We start from the raw sequence: 25,776 nt of genomic DNA, 5'->3' as shown, positions 1-25,776 counted from the left end.
AGAGATAAATCCATAAGGCAATCCTCAAACCTGGTGTTTTGTAGCCAGACACAAAGCACCCTCTGGTACCCTGGCCAATCTTGGGACACAAGAAAAGAGACTGATCCTATTTCTTATCCCATGGGGAGGTAGGAAAGTTAGGTGTGAAAGGAGGCAGAAGAAGCCTGAGCCCAGATGTGAGGGAGGAGAAGCGATGCCTGGCAGAGGCCTGGTCGTGTCTACGCAGTGAACAGGTGCCGCAAGTGAGTGAGAATTCGGTAGACAGAGACAGGAGGGGGATGGGAGTGGACCCCGGGGCTACACTGTCCCCTCTGTGCCCCTCCTTCTCGTCCCAGGAGCATTGCTCATGGACTTCTGCAGCCCCAAGTGCCCCCTCCCTGACTTGTCTAAACCCTGGGCCCCCACACAGAAGCGAGTCAGGCTCTGAGTCAGGGAGCATTCCCAAGGCCTGAGCTCCGGGCTGGAGGTGACAGCAACAGCACGGCCCTCCCCGCGAGCTGTCAGACGCAACTCGGACAGTCACGCCGGCAAGGAGGATGCCACAGCGTCCGGCTCGTAAAAGACAAAATGCAGGGGGGTCTAAAAAGACACGACAGCTGTCATCCTTGACTGGACCCTGGAAGAGAAAAAAGACCCAAAAGAACATTTTGGGGGTTGGGACAGCTTGGGAAATTAGAGTATCGACCGGATATTGCATAAGAGTGTTGTCCCGAAGTAAAATTTCCCCAAATGTGAGAACTGAATGTGTGTTAGAGAAAGTCTTTGTTCTTAGGACATACTTCATGCTGAAGTATTAAGGCTAAAGTGTCATGACGTCTGCCACTAATATGGCTGTAAATAGTCCAGCAGAGGGTAGAAATAAATAAAGACATGCATAAAGGTATGTCTGCAGAGAGGCCGAGATAAAGAGACAGAGACAGAGACAGAAATAGAGGCAGAAAGAAAACGGTGCACCATGTAAACCAATGAATCATCCAGGGAAGGGGTTCACAAGGACTCACTGTATATTTCTTGCCCCTTCTCTGTAGCTTTGTGGGTTGTTTTTTTTTTTTTTTTCAAGATAAAACTTTGGGGGGAAATGTTTTAAAATAGTTTTTCCCAAAGACAAGGCGAGCCTTCCAAAGTCAGCCTGTGCTGAGCATGAGCACAGAGGAGAACGTGCAGCCTTGGAGAGGAGGCAGGTGGAACAGGAAGGCTGGCTGGAGGCCTCCCTCCACCAACCCGGTGGATGGCCCCTTGGAAATGAATGAATCCATTTCTTCTTTAGGATGTTGGGGTAATGATACTACTGTTTCTCTTAGTTTTGAAGTTTAAATGAGATAATGTATATATGATTGTGTTTTGTAAATGGTCCGGTGGGATGTACCATGATAGTGTTGTAAGTGCCTCACTAGTGAGAAGAAGGGCTGGTCAGAGGGGGTTTAGGAGGCAAAGCTTAATAAAAGAAGGTTCTACACCATGCTTCATGCCTATGCCTTGTGCTGTGACAGGTGCAATTTGATTTCTTCCTTCCTTCCTTCCTTCCTTCCCTCCCTCCCCTTCTTTCTTTCTTTCTTTTCTTTTTCTTTTTCTTTCTTTCTTTCTTTCTTTCTTTCTTTCTTTCTTTCTTTCTTTTCTTTCTTTCTTTCTTTCTTTCTTTCTTTCTTTCTTTCTTTCTTTCTTTCTTCTTTCTTTTTCTCCTACTATGTGTGCTAAGTTCAAGAAGTGAAGGGCAGTAAGAGGGCAGAGAATGGGAGCTTTATATTTCAATGCCTCAGGGTCAGAACTTTCAGAGAACTTCCCTAGATGCAATCTGCTACACCTACTTTAAATGTTATACAGATCAAGGCAATAAAATGACAATTACCATGTAATGAAGGTGTCACTCAATTGGGGCTCACCAAGACCTGGCAGTGAGGTGTCCAAGCCTGAAGCATGAAGCTTTTTTGTTGTTTTTTTTTTTACAGTTGCTGAGGATCATGGAGGATGTGAAAATTCCAGATTTCTTTTCTTTTTAAAATATTTTATTTTTTTAGAGTAGTTTTAGGTTCACAGCAAAACCGAACAGAAACTAGAGAGTTCCATATACCTGCTGTCCCCACATATGCACAGCCTCCCCCAGGATCAACCTCCCCCACCACAGGGGAACATTTGTCACAATTGATGAACCTACATCAACACGTCACTATCACCCAAAGTCCATAGCTTACATTAGGGTTCACTCTTGGTGCTGTACATTCTATGGGTTTTGATAAATGTATAATGGCGTGTACCCACCATTATGGTATCATACACAATAGTTTTACTGCCCTAAAAATCCCCCATGTTCCACCTATTCATCCCTCTCTCCCCCCAACCCCTGGCAACTGATATTTTAACTGTTTCCATAATTTTAGATTTTCCAAAATGTCCTATAATCGGAATCATACAGTATGTGACCATCAGTAATATGTATTTCAGGGTCCTTTGTATCTTTTCATGATTTGACAAGCTCATTTATTTTTAGTGCTGAATAATATTCCATTGTCTGGATGTACCACAGTTTATTTTTCCATCCACCTACTGAAGGACATCTTGGTTGCTTCTGAGTTTTGGCAGTTATGAATAAAATTGCCCTAAACACCTGTGTGCAAGTGTTTGTGTGGACATAGTTGTCAACTCCTTTGGGTAAATACCAAGGAGTGCTATTGCTGGATCATATGGTAAGAGTATGTTTAGTTTTGTGACAAACTACGAAAGGGTCTTCCTAAATGGCCATCTTTTCATATGCTTATTTGCCATCAGTATATCTTCTTTGGTGATGTGTCTGGTAAGGTCTATTGCCTATTTCTTAACTGGGCTTGGATTAATTAATTTGGGTTTCTTATTGTTGAGTTTTAAGTTTCTTGGTATATTAGGATCCTTTATCAGATATGTCTTTGCAAGTATTTTCTCCCAGTCTGTGACTTGTCTCCTCATTCTTCTGACAGTATCTCTCACAGAGCCAGAGAATTTACTATTAATGAAGTCCAGCTTATCAACCACTTCTTTCATGATTGTGAAACATCCCTGTGATAAATCCCAGTTGGTCATGGTGTATAATTGTTTTTATAAATTGTTAGATTTCTGCTAATATTTTTGAGAATTTTTGCATCTATGTTCCTGAGATATATTGGTTTATAGATTTTTTTTTTTTCTTGTAACATCTTCATCTGCTTTTGGTATTAAGGTAATGCTGACCTCATAGAATGAGTTAGGGAGTATTCCCTCTGCTTCTATCTTCTGGAAAAGATTATAGAATGTTGGTATAATTTCTTCCTTAGGCTTTGGAAGAATTCACCAATGAACCCATCTGGGCCTTGTGCATTCTTTTTTGGAAGCTTATTAATTATTGACTCAATTTTTTATCAGTTAATTGTTGATTCAGATATATTGTCTGTTTCATCTTGTGTGAGTTTTAGCAGGTTGTGTCTTTCAAGGAATTAGTCCGTTTCAACTAGGCTATCAAGTCTGTGAACATGGAGTTATTCACAGTATTCCTTTATTATCTTTTTAATGTCCTTGAGATCTGTAGTGATGCCCCCTCTTTTATTTCTGATACCAGTTTTTGTGTCTTCTCTTTTTTTCTTAGTCTAGCTAGCAGTTTATCAGTTTTATTGATCTTTTCAAAGAAACACCTTTGGTTTCATTGATTTTCTCTATTGATTCCTTGTTTTCAATTTCATGATGTCTGGTCTAATTCTTATTATTTCTATTCTTCTGTTTACTTTGGATTTCATTTGCTCTTCTTTTTCTGGTTTCCTAAAGCGAAAGCTTAGATTATTCATTTTAGATCTTTATTCAGTACCATAAATACTATAGTATATTATAGTATTCCTAAAATTTCCCAGTACACACTTCTTTCACTGTATCCCACAAATTTGCTAAGTTGTATTTGCATTTTCACTTAGTTCAAAATATTCATAAATTTCTTTTGAGATTTCTTCCTTGACCCATCTGTTGTTTAATCGCTATTATTTTGGAACTCCCCAGCTATCTTTCTGTTATTGATTTCGAGTTTAAGTCCACTGTGGTCTGAGAGCAGACATATGATTTCTATTCTTTTAAATGTGTTAAATTCTGTTTTCTGGCCCAGAATGTGATCTATCCTGGTGAATGTTTCATGTGAGCTTGAGAGTTATGTGTATTCTGCTGTTGTTAGATGAAATAGTCAATAGATGTCAATTATATTCAGTTGATTGGTGGTGCTGGTGATTTCAACTATGTCCTTACCGATTTTCTGCTTACTGGATCTGTCCATTTCTGATAGAAAGTTGTTAAAGTCTCCAGTAATAATAGTGGATTCATCTTTTTTTTTTTTTTTTGGCATTTGTCCTGCTAGTGTTTTCTGAGCTTCTGGATTTCTCCTTGCAGCCTACCAGTTTTGCCTCCCATACTTTGACACTCTATTGTTAGGCTCATAAACATTAAAGAGTGCTATGTCTCCTCAGGGAATTGACTTTTTTATCATTACGTAATGCCTCTAGTAATTCCTGATTAGTGTTTGTATGGTGTATCTTTCTCCATCCCTTTGCTTTTGTGCATATTTATCTTTAAAGTGTGTTTCATGTGGACAACGTATGGTTGAGTCTTATTTTTTAATCCACTTTGACAGTCTCTGTCTTTTAATTGGTGCATGTAAACCATTGATGTTTAAAGTGATTATTTATATAGTTAGATGAATGTCTATTGTATTTTTTACTGTTTTCTATTGGTTGTCTTTAATTCCTTTTTTGTCTTCCTCTCTTTTTCTGTCTTTTGTGGTTTTAACTGAACATTTTATATGATTCCATTTTCTTTCCTTCATTAATATACATGTTATACTTCTTTTTTTAACTTTTTTAAGTGGTTGCCCTAGAGTATGCAGTATACATTTACAAACAATCAAGGTCCATTTTCAAATAACACTAAACTGTTTCACAGGCAGTGCAAGTACCTTATAATAACAAGATAATCCTAATTCCTTCCTCTTTACCCTGGCATCATTGTTGTCATTAATTTCACTTGTATAGAAGCCTACATATATAATCAAATGCATTGTTTTGTTGCTACTATTATTTTGAATAGCTGTTAGCTGAATCTCTTAGAGCAATTAAGAATAGGAAAAATTAGGGGCGCCGTGGGTGGCTCAGTCGTTAAGCGTTGCCTTAGGCTCAGGTCATGATCCCAGGGTCCTGGGATCGAGCCCCGATATCGGGCTCCCTGCTCCGCGGGAGGCCTGCTTCTCCCTCTCCCACTCCCCCTGCTTGTGTTCCCTCTCTCGCTGTGTCTCTCTCTGTCAAATAAATAAATAAAATCTTAAAAAAAAAAAGAATAGGAAAAATTAAAATGTTTATGTTCATTTATACCTTTTCCGATGATTTTCCTTTCTTAATGTACATCTGAGTTTCTGACCTATAATTTTCCTTCTTTCTGTGGAACTTCTTTTAACATTTCTTGCAAGGCAGGTCTACTAGCAACAAATTCCCTCATTTTTTTTTTGTCCAAAGTCTTTATTTCTTCTTCACTTTTGAAAGACAATTTTGCAGGGTACAGAATTCTAAATAGGTAGCTTTTTTCCTCTCAATACATTAAATATGCCATTCCACTCTCTTCTTGCTTGCATGGTCTCTGAGAAGTTTAATTAATTTTTATCTTTGCTCCTTTATAGGTAGGGTATTCCCCATCCCCCTTGGCTTCTTTCTTTCAGGATTTCTTTCTTTCTCTTTGATTTTCAACAGTCTGAATATTATATGCCTAGGTATAGGTGTAGTTTGTTTTGTTTTGCTTTTGGCATTTATACTGTTGGTGTTCTCTAAGCTTCCTGGACGTGTGATTTGGTGTCCAACATTGATTTGGGGGAAATTCTTGCTCATTATTGCTTCAAATATTGCTTCTGTCCCTTTCTCTCATTCTTCTCCTTCTGGTAATCCTATTACATGTATGTTATACCTTTTATAGTTATCCCACAGTTCTGGGATATTCTTTTTTTTTTTTTTCAGCCTTTTTTTTTTTAGATTTACTTTTATTTATTTTAGAGAGGGGGGAGGGGCAGACTCCATGCTGAGCATGAAGCATTACTCATGACCCTGAGATCACAACCTGAGCCAAAACCAAAAGTCGGATGCTTAACCTACTGTCTCACCCAGGTGCCCCCTTTTTTTCAGTCTTTTTTCTGCTTGTTTTTCTGTTTTGGAAGTTGCTATTGACATATCCTCAAGCTCATAGATTCTTTCCTTGGCCATGTCCAGCCTACTAATGATGCCATCAAAGGCATTTTTCATTTCTGTTACAGTAGTTTTGATCTCTAGCATTTATTTTTTATTCTTTCTTAGAATTTCCATCTTTCTGCTTACACTGACCAGACTCAGATATGGCAGGGATGTTGGAATTATCAAACCAGTAATTTAAAATAACTCTGATTAATATGCTAAGAGCTCTAACAGATAAAGTACACAGATGTAGAGCATCTTGCATTTCTGTAGAGCCCTCTTCCACACCCTCCAAATCAGACTGCACCCTGTCCTCTACCCTCCATCCTCAATCAGAAAGCCAGACCAAGCCCATGCAGCACAGAAGGGCTGCTCAGGTGTTCATCATTCCAAAATTCTGCAGCATTAAGGCAGAGCATAACTGCTATAAGAGAGGAAAGCCTGTCCTTCTAGGTTAAAATATATTCCAGTCTACCTCAATTAAAGTTTCCACTCCCAACTGTTCCTCCCATTAACATCTACCATTCTAGTGTCTCCCAAGAATCCACTGTGACTTACCCTGACTTTCCGACTTCACATCAACAGATTAAAGCTTATTGAAGGCCTATAAGAAATGGGCCTTTGGAAGATGTCCAGTACTTCTGTGTTGTTTGTATGCTGGAACAGATGGAGACCATGAGTTTGTAACTCTATTTTCATTCCATTTCAATAACAAAAAATGTCAAGCACTTTCCACAATTCTGGCACTAAAGAGTTAGTTAAGACATAACCATGTGAAGAGATGTGGTCCCTACCTCCAAGGAAATCACAGACTAATAGAGACTCAGTAACTGATACAGCATCCCACAAGTTAAGGCTCAAGTAGCCCTCTGGGTTTCTACTAACAGTGATCCCTGTAGCAGGCACCAAAAATAAATAAATATTATTTCAGTAGATGGAAGGATGGATAGATACATAAATACATACATACATACATAGCTGAATGTATGGATAAATGTTCCTTTCTCTATTAAACCCATGAGGATTCCACATTTACCAAGGAGGGATCCAGAAGTGGCCTCAAAAACTGAATCCAGAAAGTAACTGAAAAGGATCAGCCCAGGTAAAAATAGGCCATTCCTAACCATAGCCTAATGATGGCACTGCAGCATTAGAATTACATAAGGAGTTCTCAAAATTACAGATGATCCACAGGCTCCATCCCTAGAGATTCTGAACCAGTGAGGATATAATCCTAGGTACCTATATTTTTTTAAACTTCCTGGGATTGTTTTGATTCACAGTTGAGTTTGAGAGCCATTGAGACAGATTCCCAGATCTAGCAGGTGAGAGTCAAGAAGCCATAAATCTAGGCAAAGAGTCAACACAGGGAAGACAGAAGCCTCATTGATAAGGCACAGCCAGGGCAGAAAATAGGGCTCCTTGCATACCTTCAGTTATAGGTAGAATTGGGCTTCAAGTCTGAAATAGACCTCAGTGTGCTAGCAGGTGCTCAGGGAGCTATACGTGACTCTTATTAAAGTAGCACAGCTCTGAGAGTATTTCAGGTTAACATCACACTGTTCACCGGTGGTTGTCAATCAAATCTCAAGGTGTAACTCCCTCTGTGAAGAAATGAATCTAAGGAAGGGAGAGAAAGCACCTCAATATTTGCACATTGAAAAGTATTATTTTTCTACTGCGGAAATATGAACCTGTCACTACAATGATTATCTTACCCCATTAACCCTAAAAGTTTGGCACTGTTGAGCAAAATCAGCTTAATTCATCACCATCTTGTCATTGGCATGTCCTGAGGTCATCAGAAATCGGTGACAGCTTCAGTCTGGTTTTCCTTCACTGTCCCGGCTCCCTAAAGCCCAGTCCACAGCTGCCAGCCAGGAGCCATCTCGTGAGAAAAACGCAAGCCCTTCAACTTCACTTGAGAACATACAATATCTGGAAGCCACTGGCTTTATCTTCAGTGAGTAAAAAGTCCATCTGGCCTGAGTAAACAATAAATTAGGTTTTTTAGTTCAAGATACAATACTGGACAATGTGAACCTTTACGAAAACCTCTTTTGCTGAAACTGAACTCTTCCCACTGCTAATTAGAACATGATCGTTCACGTCCACAAAGGAATTCATGCCTTACAAAAGAGTTACCCACCAGGCTCCCTGAAACACGGAGTTCTTCCTTTCTGTCAGGAGCAGGGCTATGGCATGAAACTCGGCACACCTGGATGCTTTCATGGACGACGTTCACACACTTAAGCTTTCCTTTATAATGTGTAGAGCCCTTGAAAGTAACAAAACTGTATCTGATGAAATTATCTCCAAGGTAAGAATTCTTGAGTGACGTGCACCTGATTTGTCCCCCTTTTCCTGAAACACAGTGTAGCTGACCCTGACCTGCTGCCTCTCTGGATTGCCTTTCTGGCTTCCTGCCCAAGGTTCTGCTTGTCTCCTGAACCATGATCCTGCCACTGCTTTTAACAACCTCCCCAAGGGGGCAGGAACCCCGGCTAGGCCCCAGGCCACGTGGCCAACTGGTACTGTGTACCATACTGAGGTCTAGACTTGGATAACACGCCACGGTCAGAGCATGGCATCTGGCCCTCTGAGCCACTGCCGTGGAGGCAGATCAGGTGACACAGGGGGCTGAGCATCCACTAGGAAATGGAAGGTGACAGGGAGCCGCACGACAAATTTCTCCTCATTTCCCCCTTCTGTGGACTACTCTGAGGACTCGTTTCTCCTTGAAATTCTTTCAGAGAAAATCCAATGTGCAGCATGAGCATGCCCGCCAATTGAGTTGCGTGGCTTTTTGGGGCTTGTTGCGGAGCAATGGCCAGCACAGTAACGTGCTGCGTAGCTTCACGTGTTCCTTTGACTCACTTTCCATTCTTCTTCACCCTCATCTCAAAGGTCTTGCAATTTGCAAATATCACATCGGCACTTGAATCCTCAGCTAAAACCTTGCTTTCTAGAAGACACAGTTAAGAGGCACCTGGATGGCTCAGTCGGTTAAGCATCTGCCTTCAGCTCAGGTCATGATCCCAGGGTCCTGGGATCGAGCCCCGCATTGGGCTCTCTGCTCCGCGGGGAGCCTGCTTCTTCCTCTCACACTCCTCCTGCTTGTGTTCCCTCTCTCACTGTCTCTCTCTCTCTCTGTCAATTAAATAAATAAATAAAATCTTTAGAAGACACAGTTAAAACACCTGTCCAAGAGTGGTTCTAGAAAACAATCTTCAAGATGGAATTAGGGAGGTGAATGGGCCGCCTGTCTGAAAGTCATAGGTACTCCCCTGCTAGAGGTACATGGAATAGTAATAACCCCTTGGCATTTGGTAGACTCATGATTTCTTCAACTTTCATTCTAGTTAATAGGGATAGAGTGCAGATGGAGGGAGGTCAAGGCCCTGGGAGTACAAGCGGTCATGGCATTCAATCAACATAGAAACAATGCTAATTATGTGGATTGTGGGTTAGGATAGATACTTATTACAGCATGAAAGATATTTAAAGAAATAACAGCTCAGGGAAGCCAATGTAAGGCATGATCTAACATCCAGATGCCCTCTAAGGCAGTATTAAAGGAAATCTTTATTTCGGGGAGCCTCAGGAAAGACTGTGCTGAAAATCAGGGCAAGAATCTGATTCTAGATCCTAGATTCTAGATTCTGGGCATGCAGAGCTGCCATGAAGATGAAAAGCAGAGCCTCAGCAAATATTCTATGTCAAGTCAGAGCCCTGATAGGGAAAGTAGAGGACTCTGAGTACTGGGATGGAGACATTTAGGTGCAGGAGCCTGAGCACCTCAAAACTCCGAATCCCCTTCTGCTGTCCTTCCCAAAGAGGCGGCACCTTCACCTTCACCAGAGAAGACTAGCCTCTCCTTGCCTGGAGGATATGCAGTGCTTTCACCTAAAGCAGTTTCTTCACAAGATGATGCTTATCCTCCTGAAGACAAGCTAACATCCCACAACCTTCATTGTCTCCAGACTAACAGCCCAAGTCGGGTCTCAGCAAGAGTAGACGGAGGAGCAAAATCCCTGTTTCAGGGAGAAATTGTCTAGATAGGTAAGAAATCACAAAGCTAGTGAGAACTTGGGAACATAAATGGAAGTGAGTATCAAGGATGCCAGCCCAGGGTTGGCAGCATATAGAGCTGGATAGAGGGGAATTGACTGACAGGGAATAACCCATTTAGGATTCACGCTTTCCTTTGTGTCAAGAACACCTGCATAGCTTGCTGGGGTAGCTACTTGAAGCCTAGATTCCATAAGGTGATACAGTGAACAAAAGGAGTTGCCAAAATTACCTTGGCATCATGTTAAAGAAGAGATCAGAAGACTTAGGAAAGTGGGAACATTAAACATGGATCTATCATGTATGGTCCCAGAACCTACCACTCAGAGGACACAGTCTTTACTACAGCAGTAAAAATCATATTACTGAGGAAGATATGAGCATCTTGGAGAAGTTCGTTAGTGGCTTTCAGAGGCACAATGAACATAATTACTTAATAGGCAGCACGTTGGAGTGGCAGTCAGGGTTTCTTGGTCCGTAGGGATCTATCCTAGGGGCAAGATAGGTGGACAGCCATTAGAATGTTGTATTTATACACGAAGAAAAATACCTAGATTCGACAAATAGAAGGACATTAACCACCGAAAGAAAAATGATGGCCCTCACCTCTTGGCCAATTCACAGAGACAGACCACATTGGGAAGGGAATCCCAGGACCCTGAGTCCTGATCAATGACCAAAGTCAGCCTCATAGAGGACCTAGTGATTCTGCAAATCCACTCTGTGGTTATCTGTCCAGTTTCCAAGTATATAGTTAGGACAGATGCACTTAGCATGTGGTTAGCACTGGTAGACCCCTCACAGTATTGGTCTGATTTGTGGAGTAAGGGTCACTATGGTAGGAAGGGCCAAGTGGAAGCCCTGAAATGTCCCTATCTCCCACAGCAGCCCTCAAGATGAATCAGAAGCAATATGACACTTCTGGAAGAATTTCAGGGATCAGCACCACCATCAAAGATTTGAAAGATGAGAACAGTGTATTGTATTCTCATCCAATTCACCCGCAACAGTGAGCTACTAAGATTAACTCCATTTTTAGTTGCTGGTCTGAATACGGATCTTTATTGGGGCGGATCAACACAGTGCCTGCCAACCTATCCGCTGCAGGAGTCAGAGGAAGTTTATCCTAATTAAAAAGGACAGCAGTACACACTCACTGTCTTGCCTCGGGGCTATGTTAACTCTCTTGCTCTCTGTCATGACATAGCAGAACATCACACTGATCCACTGTATTGGTGACATCATGCTGTTTGGAACTGAACAGGAACTGATAACTATCCCAAGTGCCCTGAGACGCATGCATGGGAGAAAGTGGGAGATGGGCTCCACAAAGACGCCAGAAGCACAGCAGATTGGTGAGTTTTATAGAGTTCCACTTGTCTGGGATATGTGGGGACATCCCCCCAAAGGCAAAGAACAAATTGCTGCACCTTGCATCTTACATCACTAGGATAGAAGCATAATGCCTGGAGTTTCTTTGGGTTTTGAAGGCAACATAGTCCCATTTCTCTGATGACTCAGAAAACCACCAGTTCTGAATAGGCAACAAGTCCAACTCGTGGTTCCAAGTACTCTGTTTCTTGGGCCATGTGACCAACAGATCAAAAGGTTCTTTAGGTATATCTGCGCTGGATAAGAATGTGCAGTCCTCAATAGAAAGGTCACAGCACAGAGCCGGCAGATTCTAGAACAAGGCCATGCACTATGGTAGAGATCCATACTGCTTGAAAAGCAGCTCCTGGGGCGCCTGGGTGGCTCAGTTGGTTAAGCAACTGCCTTCGGCTCAGGTCATGATCCTGGAGTCCCGGGATCGAGTCCCACATCGGGCTCCCTGCTCGGCAGGGAGTCTGCTTCTCCCTCTGACCCTCCTCCCTCTCACTCCCTCTCACTCCCTCTCATGCTCTCTGTCTCTCGTTCTCTCTCTCGCAAATAAATAAAATCTTAAAAAAAAAAAAAAAAAGAAAAGCAGCTCCTGGCGTAATATTGGACTCTGACTGGGACTCAGCCGCCGACCACAGGACACCCCATTCCCCCGCAATCTGATTTCCCAGTGCGAGCTGGGTTGTTACCTAACCTACAAAGATATAAATTTGGACCTCCACACCAGCAGCCTATCACGCAATGGAAGTGGAATATTTGGATGTAGCCTTTAGCAGATCCAGAAAGATCCAGTAAAGTATAAAAAGAGCTACCCAGACTCTCACTTCGCTTCTTTCTGTTGCACTGCGGACTCTCCCTTGATCCACACCATAGCCTCCGCGGGGGCGCCCCCCGCCTCCCTGAACTCAGGCTTGGTTCACAGAACAGGATGGCGGCTGCACTGTTGCCCAAATCAAGAGAGGCCCTTCAATGTGGTAGTAAAAGGTGAGTCTTCCAGTGAACCCAGCTGGAACCAGGGCACTTGGCCCTCCTCTTCAGGTGGAGGGAGGGGAGACCTGAGGCAGACCTGCACACTGCCTTCTTTGCAGTATTTGGATGGCTTGGCCAGTTGTCAAGGGCCTGGAAGGAACAGAGTGGGGGATCAGAGACAAGGCAATCTGGGGAAGAGACATGTGGAGGGACCTGTGGACATGGGTCCCCAAACCTGTGGATGCATCATTGGGTCTCATATTAGTGCCCGAGAGCATCTACCCACCTGGGGCTGTCCGCCAGCAGCTGGACAGGATGGCCCATCCTCAGCCTGTCACCCAACCTCTCTCCTCAAATACCGCAGCATTTGCTCAGTGTGTCTGTGAACAGAGGGGTCAAGGTGACAAGGATGTGGGTTACACAAAAGTCCAAAAACAGGGGCTCCCTTTTCCCAGGCTGTGATTGCTGATGGTCCAACCTGCCAGCAAAAAGACCAATGCTGACCAATCCTTGAAGCAACGACCCTCATCATATAGACCAGCAAGCCATGTGGGGCAGGTCAATTACATGAGACCGCTTCCACTTCGGAGCAGGTGGCAACTCATCCTTCCTAACACTGACACCAGCTCCAGAAGGGGATTTTCTTCAGGCTAAAACATTACACCTATCACATACACCAGCATGTGGCATAGTACTCAAGGCATCAAACGATTTGTTGGGGAATGAATGAATGAGTGAGTGAATGAATGAATGAATGCTGGAAATAAACATGTGAGTCAGAGGGTGAAAAGACTTACATGAGTTCAGAAGACTCCTGAACATACATCCCCAGCTGCAATCTCTCTCTCCCAGCCCCTTCCTTCCAGCTGTAAGGCATCGTAATCTCTCGTCTGGGTAAAGCACCCTGACAGTTTGTTTCATTTCATCCTCAGTACAGTCTTATGAGAGAGGGGGAGGTCAGAGACAGTGCTCACAGTACCCATTTTCTCTTCTTCGCGGGCACAGGACTAAACCGCATGTCCCAGCCCCCCTGAAGTTCGACTGGGACCAACTGATCTCATTCAGACAAATGGAAAGTGGCGTGGGCTGCGTCCAGATCTGGTGCACACAGATCTCTTGGCGTGACCCTCCATCGCTTGACTGACCTGTGGAGACCTCCGAGGCCGCATTCTGAAGACAGCAGCTCCATCGGTTGGGAGATGCCCGGTCCCTGACCAGCTGTGTGGAGAGAGGCCCTGTCTGACTTGCAGTGGACTTGGACCTGAGCAGTAAAGATTTTTATCTTGTTGAGCCACTGAGGGTTTGGGACTATTTGTTACAACAGGTAGCCTAGCCTGAATAAAACAGGAAGATTGGTGTGAATTTTATCATGAAAGATGGACAGAGACCGAAACATCAAATGGTGAGAAAAGTACAAGTAACGGAAAATCACCCGGCTTGTAGTTCAGCACACCTGGAGATGGATTCGTCGCTCCACCCCTGGCAGGCTGTGTAACTCTGGGCACATCATTCACCATCACTGTGCATCAACTTTTATATCTGTCAAATGAGAATACCTGTCCTGCAAGTTTATCACGAGGATGAGAGATAATATTTATCACGTGCCAGGCAAATTTGCTGGCATAGTAGGTGCTCCATGAACACCCACTCTCTTTATTACTAAGTCACGGATTCACATGGTAAATAACATCGGAGCCAGGGGCAGAGCCCCATGTTTAGGAGCCCCGCCCAGAACAGCCCTAGCCCATACCCCGTTTTCCTCAGCCCTGCTTTGTGCTGTGGCCAAATGGCCATCTTGTCATTATAAAGGAGACCCCACCAGAATGCCCATTTCTGAAAACCTTTCCCAAACGCTATTTGCCTGCACATAGTTGAAGGGCTGGAATGAGGCCCAGGCATAACCGAAATCATGTGACCCTGAGTTTTGTTAGAGCAGACTTTGACTGCATTTGGAACAAAGGAGATGAAGTGGTCACAAACGGTGACCGAAGCTACCATATTCCGCTCTGCACTTCTTAGATTCAAACGTGGCCTGTTTCCAAGACGGTGTGAGCCGGCCACACACAGGAGTGTGTTCTTTCAACTTCCGGAATCGCTGCGCCCCCTGGTGGTTGTGAGCGTAATCGGGTCTGTCAACTCCCAGACGTTAGGGGGGGGGAAGATGAAGTACTGGAAGTAGAAGTACTGGAAGTCCTCCTGTGAAAGATCTGGGTAGTCACACTCACACCCACACACGCGCACGCGCACGCACACACTTTAAGGAAGACCAGGTTGATGTGTGTGCAGCCCAAGGGCAGAGTCTGTGTCAGGGGAACTCTGCCCAGAGGCAGATGAGGGAGGTGAAGAGAGGGGTCGGCAGGAGTGGAGAGGAGCAAACATATCAACGGGGAAAACCACAGGATTTGGAAGTGGACTCAGATGAGAGGAAGGAGGCAAAACGATGAGAGAACAAGCAAGCAAGTCTCTCCTGGTTCCAGACCACGGGCCACAGCCGGGCTACGGCAGGTTCCTCCGCCCCAAGGAAGTACAAAGGGCACGGAGTTCCACTGGGCAGTCTGAAGTCTGCACCATCCGCCTCCGTCATGCTGCTTTCCCCTCTTCCGTCTCCTTCATGCCTCATCCCTGCACTGACCAGAGAGGCTGGCCAACCTCCTCCTCGGCGAAGGAAGTGCTACAGTGAGGACACCTGAAGTCTTGCACCTGCTGGGATAATGCCTGAGTCCTCTCCACCCTACTCCCCATCCCTCCGTAGAGATTCATTCCTTGAGAGAAGCCTTTTCTGGGCTTCAGAGCAGAATGTAAGTAGATCTAGGAACAGTAGATTTTAAAAATTAGGAAAACCTGGATTAAGCAAAGATAAGCAGTTTTCTATACTGAGGGACTTCTCAGAGCCTTAAGTACACTAACATGCTATGAGAGTCAGCTGGAGAGAATTAGAGGCTGGTGTTTCCAAAATGACTTGAACACTGTAACCTACTTTTCAAAGAGCATCTTGAAAGCACTTGGGAAGCACTTCCTTAAACAACTGGTAAGCACATTCTGGTTAAGGTCCAGAGGACAGGTCCTTGTGCTAGAAAAGGGTACTATTCTAGGTGCCAAGATAGGAGAGCTCCCCCTCAGATCTTCTACTCTGTGTGTGCTTTGGCATAGGTCCCTTTCCTTCCTTTGGGTTCCATTTCCTCATCTGTAAAGTGAGGAGTTTAGAGAGATCCGTGGTTTCCAAACTGTTCCAGGGAACTTGGGGCTTCATGGAGGCCCTTCATCGATTCCACGACAGTCATGAAATTTCCATAAATTAAGAAAATGTGAACTCCTGAGGGAATCCACTATTCTCCTTTTCCCTAAACAGAACCAAACAAATAACAAAAAGCCTACATATAACCTCTTTGACCAAACTAGGAGACAGGAGATTATCAAACTCTGGGATATGGACAAACTCATCAAACCAGCCACAACAGGAGGTGGCCACAAAAATGAAAATCCGCTCCCTCCCCCCAAAATGCTCACCCCCACAAGAGGAAGACGCCATCCTGAGCAGAAACTGGGCCAGCAGATCTGCATGCATCCCGTGTGGGGAAGAGACGTCCCACGGGCTGGCGCTTGGAGGGGACAGCAACAGTAAGTGAGGGTCTGGGCGGGGCGGGGCGTGTAAGCCCTTGGGAATCTCAGAAAAGGCCAGCAAACAATTCATTCCAGCAGGAAGGAGCGTGGCTTTGAGGGGAATTACTGGAAACAGAAACCAAACTGAGCAGGGCAGGAACACTCTAAGTGAAAGAGAAAGCTTGGGTGGCGGGAGGGGCCTAGAGGAAGCCGGTCTCAGAAAACACGGGCACGCAGCAGGTGGAACAGAGAGCATGCTGGAAAGCGCAGCCTGCTGGGAAGGGGGGTGGGGGCTGGAACAGAAAATCTCCTGGCACCAGACTGGTGGCTCAGCAACCAAGAAGTGGCTGCAGAGACAGGGCTGAGCTGAGCCTTGAGCTGGGAAAAATGCCCTAGCCCATCTCCTCCCAGACCCCCTACTCACTCCCAACTGAACCTCCTGGAGAACCCAGGCCTGGAGAAAGCGGCTGCTTTAAACCTGAGGGAAAAGGCAAATCAGCCCAGCTCCACCCTAAGTTACCTTCAGAAAGATTAACCAGAAACAAGCAACACCAGAGCCAAGCAAGTGCCCTTAGTGCTTGCTTCCTGTGCCCTTGGCCACCTCCGGTTTCAGTCCGAGGGACAAAGGACAGATCCCTGTGAGCCCAGACCCAGCCCACCCCGCAGGGCCTCCTCCACAGGGCACCTGGCCTCTTCCTGCTTTCTGCCCCGGGGCTCTTTCCAGTACCTCTCAGCTCACAGGTAAGCGCAGCCCAGAAGTGCAGGGAAGCTGACGCCCCCAGGGGCGACCCTCAAGCAAAGGAAGACGCCAGCCTCCTTGTCCTTCAGCCCTCTGTCCCCTGGCAGAGATCCTGGCGGAGCAAGTCCCCATTGCCCACATCTTGATGGCACATCCTCCTTTGGTCCTTTTTCCCTCCCTGTCGCACTATCCCAAATCCCTCCTTCCCACCCCTGGGGTCTTTCCCCAAATAAGCCGCCCCCACCAAGTCTGTTTCAGGTGAGTTAATATTGGATGTGGCCCCAGGAGAGAGAACCTGACACATTTCCAGGAAAACCCATTTGAGCTGGTGAAACTGTTGTTTTTAAAGTCCAAGGATGGGGCGCCTGGGTGGCTCAGTTGGTTAAGCGACTGCCTTTGGCTCAGGTCATGATCCTGGAGTCCCGGGATCGAGTCCCGCATCGGACTCCCTGCTCAGCAGGGAGTCTGCTTCTCCCTCTGATCCTCCCCCCTCTCATGCTCTCTCTCTCTGTCTCATTCTCTCTCTCAAATAAATAAATAAAATCTTTAAAAAAAAAAATAAAGTCCAAGGACAAGTCATTCCAGTAGTTCACAGAGTAAAGAGTAATCAAAGATCATAAAAAAGATGATGGAGACAGCAGATTTCTGACTCAAGGAGATAATAGTGAAGCTGCCGAAAGAGGCTTGTACAAACAGGGCCAGAATGGGCTTGGAAAGAAGAAAAGAGGCAGAGGGTTTTGCAGCACGTTGGGGGGGTCACCATAAAAATGAGTGACTCTGCAGAGCTCAGCAGCGCTCCGTGGGCTGTCCTAGGTGCATACGTGCTACACAAGTGTGAGTCCTAGAATGAGGAACGGTTCCTGGCACCAAACTGAAATGAATTCTGTTGAAAAAGAGAAAAACTAATATATTTGAAATGTTCTACTCTCTGTATAAAATGAAACAATATGGGGACGTTTTTGTCTTGTCCAAATAAATAATTCAGTGCTTATTAGCCTTTCATCTACTGTTTCTTCATCCAACGCCACGTGATGACTGACCCTGCAAGATGCTTCAGTGGTTCTTTCAACCCTAGTTTGAAAAGCTGTAACAAACACATTTTGGCCTTTCGAAACTTATCATGTCTACATTTAAAGTAGTCCGTTCCTTTTTCCTTAAACTCTGAAGGGTAAGTCTCGAAATCGTGCCCCAACTTACCTGATGCCGTAACAGCATTCAAAACGTTCTGTTGCATAAGACACAGTAAATTATTAATATCGACAAAAGTCAAGGAACAATAGTTTTCCTAGTTTCATTTTTTATTTACAACTTCATCTGGTTTTTTTTCAGAGTATATTCCTTTTCCATGAGTCCGAGGATTCTCTGATATCAGTTTCATCTTTTTCAGCTTCTTTCAAGGTAGACAGTGCAGCTGTGAATTAAAAAAGGAAGTTTTTGAAAGAAAGAAAGAAAGAAAGAAAGAAAGAAAGAAAGAAAGAAAGAAAGAAAGAAAGAAAAAGAAAGAAAGAAGGAAGTCTCCTAATTCCTGTTTTTAAGCCAATGATCCATTCTCAAATATAGAAAAATATATTGTAAGCACATTGTCTTTGATTTTAGAAGAAAATATAAGTAACTTATAAAATAAAGAACTGTGTTGTGTAACATTTAAAAAATCTAGGAAAGTTTAAACATATTGCAAAACAACAAAGGCTACCTACTTCTTGTGTTTCTGTAAGATGTGAAGAAAATTTTGAGGCTTCAAAATGAGAATTTATTATACAATAATGAAACCACAGGATTATAGCAGGTATAACCAAAGGTAGGTATAAAAGTAGTCGACTCCTGAGAACAGAATTAATAGATAAAAATGCATTATCTGGGGTGCCTGGGTGGCTCAGTCGGTTAAGCGACTGACGCGTGATTTTGACTCAGGTCATGATCTCATGGGTTGTGGGATCAGGCCCTGAGTCAGGCTCTGCACTCAGCAGGGGTCTGCTTGAGAGATTCTCCCTCTCTGCTCCTCCCCCCACTCATGTGCACACACACACTCTCTCTCTAAACTGGATAAATAAATCTTTAAAAAAATATAATAAAATAAAAATGCATTACATAAACCCCACTCCTTCTTAGAATAGTCTAGAAAACACAAGAATACATAAGCACACATTCCAGTGTCTGTCAGAGTCATAACATCACCACATATCATGAAGCACCTGGATTTCAGACCTACTATAGACTAGTAATTCCTTTGTACCTTCCATTTTTGTTCTTTTTGAATAAATATGTCAATAGTTACTACCCTTTGCCTGTCCTACCCGTGTATACTGGGTGTGTTGAGGGCAGGCAATTTGTCTCTTCAGTTTCACACGTCCACAGAAGAAGTACTTACCAAACTACACCCCAGGACCTTCATCCAGCCTTATTCACATATGGATCTGATTAGGATAATGACATTTTGGACTTGGAGATTATGCTATACTGGGACAAGACTCTGAAGGACGTTGGTGGGGAGTAAATATATTTTGTCTACGAGGGGAACGTGAACCATTGGCGACTCTATGGCAAACATACTCTGAAGAGGTCCCTCGTATTTACACCTTTGTGTGGTTCCCCATCCTTGAGTGTGGGTGCTATCCGTAACTTGGTTCTAACCAATTAAAGATGGCAAAAGTGATGGGATGTTATTCCTATGATCACTTACATTACGTAAGACTCCATCTTGCTGGCAGACTCTCTCTCTCCTTGCTGACTTGGAAGAATCCAACTGCCAAACTATAGTTCAAGGCACTGAATGCCGCTCACAACCACGCAAGCGGGGCAGTGGATGCTTCACTCGGTGAGCCTGGTCCTGCTGACACCTTAATTGCTGCCTTATAAAAACCCTAAGCAGAGGACTGAGCTAAGCCATATCCAGACCTCTGACCAAGAAAAAAATTTTAAATTTCATAACAAGATCAGTATAAAAGAAAACTCCCTTAACATGATTTTTTTTAAAGTATCCAGCAAAAAGCTACACCAAAGATTTTTTATTGCAAACCATTAGAAGGGTTCCCTTCAGGAGCAGGAACAAGACAAGGATCCTACTAGTACCACTTTTATTCACTCGAAAAAGAAAAAACAAATGACTACAGGTATAAGTACTGGAAGGGAAGAAACAAAACTATAATTATTTGCAAATGATATAGAAAACCTAGTAGAATAGGGGTGCCTGGGTGGCTTAGTCAGTTGAGCGTTCGACTCTTGATCTCAGCTCAGTCTTGATCTCAGGGTCATGAGCTTGAGACCCAAATTGGCCCAGTGTGCAGCCCACTTTAAAAAACCCAAACAAACAATAGAATATACAAACTAATTATTGAATTACTGAGAGCTCAGAAATTTTGTTGATATAGGGACACCTGGGTGGCTCAGTCGTTAAGCGTCTGCCTTTGGCTCAGGTCATGATCCCAGGGTGCTGGGATCGAGCCCCACATCGGGCTCCCTGCTCAGCGGGAAGCCTGCTTCTCCCTCTCCCACTCCCCCTGCTTGTGTTCCCTCTCTCACTGTCTCTCTCTCTCAAATAAATAAATAAAATCTTTTTTAAAAAAAAGAAATTTTGTTGATATAACGCCAATATGCAAAACCAATTGCTTTCTTATGTGCTAGCAACAAAATGTTTTTTAAAATGTAGTATTAGAAAGAGACACGATTTATCTTTTTGAAAAAAACTGAATAAATCTAACAAGAGACATGCAACAACTTTAGGGAGCAGGTTATAAAAATGTTTTAATATTTTTAAAGAAGACTTGCATAAGTGGAGAGAAATACCACTTTCATGAGTAGAATATCTCAGATATGTCAGTTCTATAAATTCAATGTAATTCCCTTCAAATTTCAGTACAGTTTTTCATGGAACTCAACAAACTGAAATTTCTAAGGAATTCATTAAAAAGAGCAAAGAGGCAATAATAACTGAGACAATGTTGAAGGTGAATAAGGTATGATCTAGAAGCTATCAAAATATAGTGTAAATTAATTAAAACACTGTGGTATTGATGCAATAACAGAAAAAGCCAAACAATGGAAAAGAATAGAAGATAAAAGATCCTGACATGCACAGAACCTGTTTTTCAACCTAGATGGCATTATAAACTTGTAGGGAAGCTGACCCAGTCTATATAGGGTGCTGAGTTTATTCCTTATTGGTATGAAAAAAATAAAAGTGAATTCCAGCTTCACATCATACATGAAATCTATTCCAGTTGAATTAAAGACCTACATCTTTTCACTTATAAAATATCAAATATCTTTACGAATTTGGGGTAGAGAAGGTCAAAAGTTGGAAAATATAAATCATAAACAAAAATATTTGTTCATCCAACCACCTAAAAAAAATTTTTTTAACTCCTGTGTATACAAAGACATCAAATGAAGATAAAAAGACAAACCATATAGCTACATCTAGATCTCAAACACATTCATGCATGTTTTGTTTATAATAACAAGAAATTCTAAAGAGGAGAATGGAGGGATACATTGTGGTATACTCATGGGATGGAATATTATACAGCCGTGAAAATACAGTAGTTCTACACATATCAGCAGGAACATCTCAAAAAGCTAACATTACGTGTGAAAAAACACAAGTCTCAGAAGGATACGCACTCGATGATATATTTATATAAAGTTTTAAACTATGCAATTCTACCATATGTTGTTTAGGAATACATACGTATATAGTAATCATGAAAATGCATGCATGGGAAGGATAAACACTAAATTTAGGATCTTCGTTCCCTTTGCGGGGTAGAGTGTGAAGGGAAATATCATTGGAAAGGGCTAGGAAACTTCAACTATATTTATTATTTCATTTCCTAAGATAAATGTTGTTTTCTTGATCTTTTAGTATGTTTTATATCACCATAATTTTTTTTTTTTTACAGAAAGAGCCTGGTCCTTGGTGAAATCATCAAGCTGCTGGATCAAGTCTTTCTGAGTTATTTGAGCCAATAAAGCCTCGGAGTTGTTTCAGGGGGGGTGGTCTTGTTCCTGCCACCAAAGGCTCCTAAGGGATTCTGTCTCCCCCACTAAGCCTCCCTAACCATTAGGGCTCTCCAAAGAGCTTCTCTGGGCTGCTCCAAGCTATGGTGGCTTCCAACTGCTCCAATGTTGTGTAGATTTATTGGCGAATTACTTCATGTACCCTCATCTACCAAAAAATGACAGCAAGAACAATACCTAACCCTTTCTCGTGCTGTGTGCCAACATGGTGCTTGACTTTCCACAGCCATTGTTTGAAATCACCCCGACAGAGGCCGTTACCAACTCCATTTTGCAAGCCAGGAACCTGGAGCTCGGAGAGGCTAAATGACTCATTCAAGGGGCGCCTGGGTGGCTCAGTCGTTAAGCGTCTGCCTTCGGCTCAGGCCATCATCTGAGAGTCCTGGGATCGAGCCCCGCATCAGGCTCCCTGCTCCGCGGGGAAGTCGGCTTCTCCTTCTGCCACTCCCCTGCTCCTTCTCCCTCTCTCTCTCTTTCTCTCCAATAAATAAATAAAATTTTTTAAAAACGGCTCGTTCAAGATCTCACAGTGGAAAGGTGCTGAGTCGGTCTGTTTTCTGCCAGCTCCCCGAAGTCTTTCCTCCCGGGGTCCCTCACCTCCCCCCCCCCCCCCCCCCCCCGCCCCAGACTGGGGCCAACAGAGGGAGCTCACTTGGTGGCCGACAGAGGGCGCTGTTGTTCGGGGGAGCTGAACCCCAGGGACAAGGCCAGCCACAGGGCGGGAGGCAGACCTTCCAACTGCTGAAGGCTGCACGGGCCTGGCCCCCGCGCCCTGTGGTCCCCAGGGTGGGGCAGGGCCCACGGCCGGCCGCCCCCCACCAGGCCCCAGCTTGCTTGAGCCTTTGCCACCAGCTCCCACTAGGTGTCTCTGTCACTTTATTTTTCTGGTGCCTGAAGGTGAAACAAGGCCACTTCCAACTACTCAAAACTAGTTAAGTGGGCTGCCTGGAACTCTGGTTTTCAGAGAAAACAGACTCCTTTCGCCAAAGCTGTGGGCTCGATGGAGGAGAGCAGAGGAGTCACACGTACTGGAGGCCTTCTGCGTGTCAGCCAGTTCACACACCGTGGTAGTGATAGCCGACACGTAAGGGGTACTCGGGGTGTCCAAGGCCCTGCTGTGTGCTCTTTACAAACATTCACTCACTAAAGCTTCATGAGACAACCCAGGAGGTAAGTCCAGAAGCACAGAGAGGTTAAGTAACTTACCTAAGTTCACACAGCTCATTGTGTGACGTGGTCATTTGGATCATCTCATCCTCACGGCAACCCTGTAAGGTAGGTGTTGCCATCCCCATTTTACAGGTGAGGAGACCAGGCTCCGAAAAATTAAGAAGCCAGCGTTACCCAGCTAAACAGTGGCAGAAGCTGATTTCAAATCTAGGTCTCTTTGACTCGGGACAAAATAGAAGACCTGGCGTCCTCCCTGAGAGGGAGAGAAGACTAGCTCACAGGGAGGGTCCCACGTCCTTAACCACATGGGACCCCTACACAGGCCTGTGGACAGCACCGAGGACTGGGCAGCCACCCTTCACTTAGGCAAGGCTGAGCTGCTCTGAGCTATTTCAGGATTTGCTTCAAAGGAAACCGAGGAGCGACAGAGTCTCTCACCTTACATGCAAACACCCCATCTGGGTGTGGACAGACGAGCATCTGCCCACCTCCACTCAGGAGGATGAGGACGCATTGCCTTCGAGGGGCAGTTCTTGGAGGGCCAGCAGAGGATGCTGTAAGGCGGGATCTGAGGGGATCTACAGAGAGCCTCAAGATTGCTCCCCTTACCCAGCTATTTATTGCTGCCTGAAATCTCCTCTTTAGAGATGGATTTATTTGGTTTAGGGGATTGGCCTCTGTTAAAATACAAAGACTGCGCAGCAGAGTCTTAGGGCTGTTCTCCATATATTCCCACCCAGACCTGTGGTAGGATGGTACACCCCATGGAGTTGTGACTCACCGTGGACAATGAAATGTGAGTGGGCGTGCTGTGCGTCTGTTCCAGGGGGAAGCCCAGCCAGCCGTGCGCAGTCCTGGACGCTCTCTCCTTCCACCCACCACAGTGACCAGCACTGCTCCAGACAGGGTCAAGTCTAACTGCCTAGGTCCCCAGGGGAAAGATGTCAACCTCCGTGGACACATGAGAAATACCTCTGTGGCAGGGCGTCTGGGTGGCTCAGTTGGTTCCGTATCCAACTCTTGACTTAGGCTCAGGTCATGATTGCAGGGTTGTGAGTTTGAGCCCTGTACTGGGCTCCACGCTGGGCATGGAGTCTGCTTAAGATTCTCTCTCTCTCTCCCTCTGCCCCTCCCCCTGCCCTCTCTCCCTCTCTAAGAAGGAAAGAAAGGAAGGAAGGAAGGAAGGAAGGAAGGAAGGAAGGAAGGAAGGAAGGAAGGAAGAGCTTTGTGGTATTAGCCCCCAACATTTTGGTGTGGTTTGTAATGATAGTACAATCTAGTCCATCCTGACTGATACACCAGCAGGGCACATTAATCTAGTAGCCAGCCATTAACACCTTAGTGTGAATTTGCACACAGCCAGGACTTGGGGAAAACTGGAGCTTCCCTGGGGGGAGTGGGGAGGAAGGAAGAAAAAAATCTGTATTGGTTAATTTCCAAAGATGATCCCAAATAATTCCAGCCCTCTGATCCATACATGTTCTACCTCAGATCAAAAGGTGGAGTCTAATTTTCCTGATCTTAAATCGGGAGGACGACTTTAGCAACCTGCTTGGCCAATAGAGTGAGGTGGGATTGATATTCTGGGACAGCCAAGGCCAGATTCTCAGAAGCCTCGGTCTCTTGGGACACTCACTTTTGGAACCCTCCCCCTCAGAAAGCAGCTGTCGTGCCCCAGAAGCCCAAGCCATAAGAAGCCATGTGGGCCGTCTACTCACCAGCCCCGCTGAGCTCAAAGCCAACTGGCCACCATGTGAGTCAGTCATCTTGAACCTCCAGCCCCGTGAAGCCTTCAGCCCCAGGCACCATCAGAATGCAAGCACAGGAGAAATCCCGAGTGAGAACCATCCAGCTGAGCCAGTCGGCCAGGGGAGTCAGGAGACACGAGAGGAAGTTGCTTCAGCCACCACGTTTGGGGAGAGGTTTGTTATGCTGCCGTGGTTAAATAAGTAGACCTTGGTGCCGGAAGTGGGCTGCTGCTGTGTTCTTTTTTTAATCTAAAAGTTTAATCTCAAATTGACATTGGCTTTGGGACAAGGGAAGAGGCAGAAGCCGGAAAGGCTCAGAGGAATCTGTGGGTGAAGGCTTGACAGACAGGGGGGCAGAGCACAGAGAAGGAGCTCTTCCACCGCTTGGGCAGGAGTGGGAAGTCGGCGACGCTGGGACCTTCGGTGACATTACATAGAAAAATACTTCATGCACTGCTGGGTTCGACTAAGAAGGTTTGTTGAGTGCGGGTTGCAAGTGCCAGCTTTTGACAAGGTATCTGCGGAGAGAGAAAAGAGAAAAATGAACTAAAAAGAAACTTAAAAACAAAAATTTCTCTCTCTCTTTAAAGACTTTATTTTTTAGAGCAGTGTTAGGTTCACAGCAAAATGGAGTGGAAGGTACAGAGAGTTCCCATGGATCCCTGCCCCCAATATGCACAGCCTCCCCTGCGATAACACCCCCATCAGCGTGGGACCTTTGTCATAATAATGAACCTACATGGACACGTCATTAACACCCAAGTCCATCCCTTACAGGAGGGTTCACTCTAGGTACATGCTATGGGTTTTAACAAATGTATTGTGACATGTATCCACCCTTCTAGTATCCTACAGAATAGTTTCCCTGCCCTAAAATTCCTCTGTGCTCCGTGCA

At 44.6% G+C, this 25,776-nt stretch overlaps 2 long non-coding RNA genes across 3 annotated transcripts; both read right to left on the bottom strand.

Annotated features, from left to right (window-relative positions):
* Positions 1-507: 507 nt before the first annotated feature.
* Positions 508-13,391, bottom strand: LOC118526791 (uncharacterized). 2 transcript variants are annotated; one of them, XR_004912798.2, is made up of 6 exons: positions 12,895-13,391; positions 10,693-10,749; positions 7,907-8,173; positions 7,619-7,808; positions 6,747-6,845; positions 508-3,759 (listed from the first exon to the last, which is right to left on the bottom strand). It is a non-coding gene; the product is annotated as an uncharacterized LOC118526791 (long non-coding RNA). The 2 variants fall into 2 exon arrangements; XR_013443312.1 differs by lacking the exon at positions 508-3,759 and having other exon boundaries at positions 4,301-6,845.
* Positions 13,392-18,227: 4,836 nt separating this feature from the next.
* On the bottom strand, positions 18,228-25,389 carry LOC118526794 (uncharacterized). The gene is made up of 2 exons (XR_004912807.2): positions 24,852-25,389; positions 18,228-18,358 (listed from the first exon to the last, which is right to left on the bottom strand). It is a non-coding gene; the product is annotated as an uncharacterized LOC118526794 (long non-coding RNA).
* Positions 25,390-25,776: the final 387 nt, after the last annotated feature.

The sequence above is a fragment of the Halichoerus grypus genome, chromosome 13 (assembly GCF_964656455.1).
Source record: "Halichoerus grypus chromosome 13, mHalGry1.hap1.1, whole genome shotgun sequence".
NCBI classification, from domain to species: domain Eukaryota; kingdom Metazoa; phylum Chordata; class Mammalia; order Carnivora; family Phocidae; genus Halichoerus; species Halichoerus grypus.
This window is presented reverse-complemented; position numbering and strand designations above follow the sequence as displayed.